This window comes from Chinchilla lanigera, unplaced genomic scaffold (genome assembly GCF_000276665.1).
Source record: "Chinchilla lanigera isolate Chin_1 unplaced genomic scaffold, ChiLan1.0 scaffold00026, whole genome shotgun sequence".
Classification (NCBI taxonomy): Eukaryota; Metazoa; Chordata; class Mammalia; order Rodentia; family Chinchillidae; genus Chinchilla; species Chinchilla lanigera.
In genome coordinates this window covers 24,197,300-24,204,093 of record NW_004955427.1, presented here as the reverse complement: position 1 = coordinate 24,204,093, position 6,794 = coordinate 24,197,300, and the positions used below count along the sequence as shown (strand labels likewise).

Below are 6,794 nucleotides of genomic sequence, written 5' to 3'. Positions count from 1 at the left end.
GTCAATTAACAGAGATCTCTTGTAATAAGAATCAGAAGGAATAAAATCTTTTATCTATAATCAATATATAATTTTGTATTGTATTTTGTCTTAAGAATACTGGCAATTTTCATGCCCCTTTCTTTCATGTAACCTACAGTTCAGTTGTCTCCATATACTCTGCCACCTACTCAGACCTTCTTTTCCCAATTTTTGGTTACCATCTCCCAAGCATCCCGGGTCAATCTCTTTAGACCCCTTGTTGGGTCTAGCCCCACCTTTGTCTATTGGCTGTGGAGTGGTCTCTGAGGTATCACTGCCACAGGACTGAACATCAGCTTCTTGAGAGGTGCAACCCACTCTTTCTCTGGGTCTGGGTCCATGATGCAGCTGGACAGCATGCTCTGGCACCCGGGTAGGCCATTCAGCATTCTCTGGAAAGACACAAGCATAGCCTCCACCCCAAATGAGAACTAGGCTGGGTGCCTTCCATTGTCCAGTATGAAGATCATTCCAAAGGACCCTTCCTAGCCTCTTTTCCTTTACCTAATTGAATTGTCTTTCTGCTGCTGTAGTCCTATCCCTAGTAGGATTTAAAAAATTAATAGTACACAATGCCAAATGAAGTCTACTATGAGGTGTGAATTTTGTAGGGAAGGAGTCCCTCTGTTGTTTTTGTATTTGAATTTTGAGTGTACAGTGAGTACATTCAACAATTCCTTCCTTGAGGGTTATAAGGAATTCCCATGGTAAGGGAAATGTGAAAAGTTTTTTAAAATGTTTGGAAGGCAGCCCTTGTATAAGCTGGGCCATTGTTGTCTTAAATGCCTTGGGCAGCCAAGGGTGCTAAAGTCATCCAAACAATGAGCAATGACATGTTTAGCCATTTCATCAGTGTGAAATTTTAGCAGAAGCAAAAATAAATCCTGAGGAAGTACCCAATGAAATGTGGACCCAGCATAAAGAGCCAAACTCAGGAATGTGAGTGACATCCATTTTCCAGAGATGACTGGGGTGAAACCCTTGGGGATTAACCCCCATAGGGAGTGAGGGAAACATGACCAAATGGAAAATTGGAGAGTGTGAAATATAAGAAAAGATCTTCCTGGTTAGCGTGCATGATGGCAGTTTCAGTGTGGTGCATCACACCACAAACATAAATGCTGTCTGAAGAAAGGTTAATTGGAGCGGATGAATGATCTTGTAAGGGCCATACAACAGCCTTCAATTCAGTCTTTTGTGCAGAAGAAGAACCTGTATCCTCTATTTGGGTGCCCAGGGCTTCTGCTTGCCACTTCTGCCTCTGGCTGTGGCTTCCTCAGGGTTGCCCATGAGCTCTCCTGGCAATGGTGGCAGCTCATTGGCCTGAGGGGAGGACTCTTGCCCTTTGACCTTGCCATTCAGCACCGACGCTTCAGTGGCAGTGACTGGGAGGGGGTCAGTACCTGCCTTGCTCTTGGGGATGGCTCCATCTCCGGGTTAACTTTGCCAGTGACCCCCTTCCTGTAGGATACCACGGTTCTTGCCTCTGCAGCCACAGCTACCATTTTTTCCCTGGCTTTTTCCTCCTCTGATCTGGGCTGTTGTGGCTCCTGTGGATCAAAGCTGAGTGCAGGGTGCCAGGGACGGTGGGTGTGGCTGGCAGGCATGCAGGCCTGGTGGGCAGCTAGGGCATCCTGGCTGCATCCACCTCGGGCCAGAGCATGCTATCTCTGCTTGGCCTGTGCCCCTCCCTCCCACAGCGCTGTGCTGTGCTGAGCTGACTGCATGGGCAGCTTGATCTGAGCACAAATCAAAAAAACTGCCCTACCACAATAAATAATCCCCTGGACTTAAATATACTTTAGCTGTTTATTTTTTGTCCCCCACAGCCCCTTCCGTATCTTATTGAGCAAAACTAGAGGGTTTAAACTCTACTGGGGGGCTGATGTTCTGCCTTCTTTTATTCGCTTGGGACTTAATTTTAAAATAATGCTCTCAGCCAAATCCTCTGTGGTCATCTAAACAACCATACAATTATGAAGACATTCCCTAATCCAGGTCCACAAAAAGCAAGTATGGGAATCTGTAATAGAACAAGAATTTGTATACAAATCTGTTATTCTTGAGAACCTACTTGCCTCACATTTAACACCTGCTAAAGTCAACACACCTCACCCTTTTGTTTCTCTTGAGCCTATTTTGCTCTTTTGGCTCTAGTGAACCCATTTTTGTTTTTGGCTCTAATAATCCCCTTTTTCTCTTTGACCCTAGTGAGTCTGTTTTTCTTTTTGGCCCTAATGAGCCCATTTTTCTCTATGGCCTTAGTGAACCCCTTTTTCTCTTTGGCTTCTCTGGAGCCTATTTCTCTCTTTAACTTCTCTGGAGCCTATTTCTCTCTTTAACTTCTTTGGAGCCTATTTCTCTCTTTGGCTTCTGTGGAACCTATTTGTCTCTTTCTGTGTGCACAGCTAGAAGTCTCTTACCTGATCTCCAATGCATTTCCTCATTCGCTGGTTCCGTGTTTGGGCACCAAACGCTGTGTCCCAAACATCTCTAAAGTTCCCAGGATGAGGACTGTGAGAGGATGGAAAAGAAAGGACAAGAGTCAGAATATAGAAAACTGAGGCCAAATGGAGCCTTCTCTCCTGATGGGGGAAGAAGTAACGAAAAAGAAGGAATTAGGAGGAGGGAGGCCTCCAGCGGCAGCAGTGCATTTATTTATACACTCAGGAGGTTGAATGTCACATAAAACCCCTCTGCTTAATAGCTTATCCATGTGGCTTTCCTCTGGTGCCCAGTGTTCTTGAAGCTAGAGCAGCTTATTCATGTGACTTGCCTCAGGTGCTCTGCATTCTTGAGGCTGGCCTTGCTCCAGCCCTGGACATGTGATTGATCTCTAGCTTCAGCCACTCACCACAAAATAAGTTTTGGAATCCGTGGGGGCAGGGGACACTGGGATAAATCGGACAGACAGTATGGTGGGTGGAAAACTGAACCAGGCCGACCCAGAATCCAACATTCTCCCAGCTTCCAAACCCAGTCCATCCCATACTGCTGACCCATCACAGGACATCAGGCCTTGCCTGCTCTCCCGAATGCCCAAAGGAGATGCCCTGGTCTTCAGGGTGACCCTGGGTGACAAGCACAACTCAGTGATGGGGCCCCAGCCCAGGGAAGGGGTTCTGATTCCGGGAGAGGCAGTGGGTGAAATTCGGTCACTCAGTCTTAACTATGTGACCTTAGATGAATCTTCCCTTTCCTAACTTCTTGCAGGTTGGTTGTTAGGATCAAGGATGACTGCTGAGGACTCAGTGCCCAGTGATTGGCCCCTAGATGGTGCCCAGTAAAGGGTTGCTCAGCGTTGTTTCAAAGGGGAGGTTGCCCTGTGATCTCCGTGAGGTGTTCAGGAGCACACATCTCTGTGCAGGGTCTTGGTACCTGCAGGGGCTGCAGAATTAAAGCATGTCTGTTTATATCCCTTCTGGGGCTGCTGTCCACTCTGACATGGGACACCTGGACAGCCAGGCTTGGGAAGTTTTAAGGGTATGCAGGCTCACGAGGCTCTATTCCCCACCTCCCCACCGAGAGGCTTCAGAGATCTGGGACCCTCAGGTTTCATGCAAAAAGAGGATATTGAGACAGTGATCCCAGTTTCCAGATTCTCAAACAGGGCTGGGACTGAAAGAATTAGGAAGCTTTCTGGGCATCAGCAAGTCAGGCCTTAGGCGCCACTGTAGATGGGCATGGCAGGTGGCACGTGCCTTAGCCCCGCACCCTGACCCTGGTGTGACCTGCTGACCTCACACCACCCCAGCTAGCCAAGACCAGCCGGGCAGAGGCATGAGAGCCTTATCTGGGCACACACTCTACCTAAGCTCCAGTGTGGGATGTAGGATTGAGACCCTATCCCCAGCAGAGGCAGGAGGACCAAAGGAGCAAGTCTCCCTGGGGATTGGCTTAGGACTGGGGGCCTTCAAGTGGGCTGGTGATGGGGGTGGTAGAAGTAACGGCATAGGAAGATGAGGCCAGATTCACCCATGGAAAAGTGGCCAATGTGAGGGACAGACCACTAGACCCAGTGCCCTCGTGGGCTCATGTGAGTATACAGTTAACTGTCTAGTTTTGGGAATCGTCGCAGGGTTTATCTGAAAACCTTATTCAGAGGCCTCAGATGTAACATGGACTGTGGGTGTTCTCCAATTCATTCTCAACCTCTCTCAGCATTTTTCAGTTTTGCTTTTAATTTTATTTACCCCATCTTGCTTATGTTTTTCTCATAAACCACTCAAATCATTCTGGGAAGCAGGGAGAAGGAGGGGAGAAGGAGAGAGAGAAGGAAAGAGCGAGAGAAAGAGAAAATGTATGCATATATGGGAAATCTCCCTGGAGAGAGTGGGCTTTCAGTTGTAGGGGCCTTTGTTTTCCTAAAAGGTACTGTTTTTTATGATAAATTGCTTATGTTCATTTTGAAAATGTGGAAATTTTGTAGAAAGAAAAGAAGAAAGCAAAAGAATTGCTCATATAATTACTTATACAGACAACCCAGGTTGTATTTTGGTATGTTTCCTTCTAGACGTTTCTTACATGTATAAATTAAAACTTCTTTATGTGTTTATGATGTAACTGGTATCCAGTTTTCTTACTTACCACATACCATACATAACATGGGCAGTCTCTATGGCATTAAAGTCTCTTTATAAGCACTTAAAATACCTCAGTTCCCAATAGTTAGACATGTAGTCTCCCCAGTTTTACATTATTATGAGTAAAACATTGACAAATGTCTTCATCTATAGAGTTCTTTTCAAAGTTAAGATTATTCCTTGAAAAAGTTTCAGAATTAGACTTGGGGGCCGGGGACTTAGCTCAGTGGCATAGTACCTGCCTGGCAAACTCAAGGTCCTGAGTTTGATTCCCAGTACCAACAAAAAAAGAGAGAACTAGACTTGGGGTCCAGTTCAGAGAGCGGGGCCAGCAGGGAGTGTGAGTGTGAGTTTGAATGTCAGTGTGAATATGTGCTTGTGAGCGTGTCGTGCGTCAGCATCTATGTTTGTGAATGTGTGCCTGTGTGTGTAGGTGTATCAGTATGAGTGTGCTGGCATGTGTTAGTGTGCCTATGTGCTTGTGTGTCAGTGTAGATGCATCAGTGTGAGCGTGTGCCTGTGTTCGTGTGGACGTGTCTCTCTAGATGTGTCAGTGTGTGTGCTTATATGTCAGTGAATGTGTCAGTGTGCATGCATGTTTGTGAGTGTCCACATGAGTATGAGCTGGTAGGTGTGCTTATGTGCCAGTGTGTGCTTGTGAGTGTGCCACTGTGTGCTTGTGGATACGTCAGTGTGAGTGTATGCTTGTGTATGAGTGTGTTTGTGAATGTCATTGTGTGCTTGTGTGTTGGTAAGTATGCTCGCGTATATGACAGTGTGTTGTGCTTGTGTGTTGGTGTGAGTGTGTTAGTGTGAGTCAGTGTGAATGTGTGCTCATGGGTCTGCGTTTCTCATTGGCCCTAAAAAGAGGGCAAGCGAGGGAGGCCCCTGTGCTCAACCTGTGGACCTTGCTGGGGGGTGGAGGTGGAGGTAAGGCTTCACAGTGACACCTGGAGCCTGAATTCCCACTGCGCCTTCAGGCTGACCAGGACAAAGGCCTCAGCCTGGTTACCAAATCCTGGCTGGTCGGGCCCTCTGGCAGAGGAGGTGAAATCCCTCTGAGGTATTTAGTGCTGCAGGCCGCACAGCCTGCCCCTAGACTGTCAGACCCCTTGCTGTCCTAGCGTGAGTTCCAAGGTAGGAGGTGCTGGTTTTCTCCTCAGAAGACTAGTCCTCAGGGTCAGCCAGCGGGGAAGCTGAAGTTAACGCAGCTCTTGTTGTTCTTTTGTTCCTGGGCGGGGGACCAGCTGCAGGGGAGCCAAACCATTCTGCATCCCTGTGCAACGCTTGAAGTTTAGTACTCAGAGTAAGCTCTGCATTCAGGCAAAGGAAAGTGACTGATGATGATTCTAAGTCCTGACTGGATTCCCGGGGGTCCCCTTCTGCTTCACTAAGCTTCCCTTTTACCTTTTTTTGAAAAATATTTTTCCTATGAAGTTATGGCTCTTGGAAGTTGAGGGAAGCGCAGGCGACCTCACTGGCCTTGTGAATCTTGGGAGCTCCCCATGTGGAAGGAAGCACGAGGTGGGTGGAGGACCAGGCTGGCAGGAGGCTCTGTGGCAGCGGCCTGTGGACAGCTGGACACCATCCTGCATGACTGTTGGAGTCGAGGGAAAAGGAGCGGAATTGGTTTCTCCTGGACTACGGTCCACAGAAGCAGACTGGCTCATTCTCAGACAGGAAAGTCAAAGGCAGAGCTGAAAATCTTGGTGCTCTGGAGCCGAGAACACTTGACTCAGGGTTCAGAATTCCACAGCCTGCACGTGCCTTCACAGATGTGGGGCAAAGTGACCTCCTCTGACGAAGCAGCAAAGTGCTTATAGGATTGAAGCCACTTGAAAGACTGTTAAGGTCAATGTACAAACATGTTTAAAATGCTTTGAAGAATTAGATCTGAGATAGCCTGGCCGTAAAGTAGTCTGGGAGCAAGTCTAAGGGAAGGCTCAGGTGCAAGCTGTGCCTGACTGAGAGATCTAAGAGGTTCCTTTCCATGTGACACCGCTGCGCCTCCCCCACTGTGTTCCAGGCAGAGTGGGACTCAGGCGCAGAGACGCGTAAGACTGGATGTCTTGCCTCAGAGGCTGTGGTTGGGGAGAGAGCTGGTGTGGCTGGCTTTGGTACCAAAAGCAGTGAAGGGAGTCAGTACTGGTCAGGGAGAGCTTGTACAGCTCCTGAGCTGTGCATGGGCAC

General features: G+C 47.9%; 1 protein-coding gene across 1 annotated transcript in view; it reads left to right on the top strand.

Moving 5' to 3' along the window:
- Slc12a8 (solute carrier family 12, member 8) overlaps nt 1-6,794 on the top strand; it is a 147,066-nt gene that overhangs the window by 80,392 nt on the left and 59,880 nt on the right. The window lies entirely within an intron of this gene.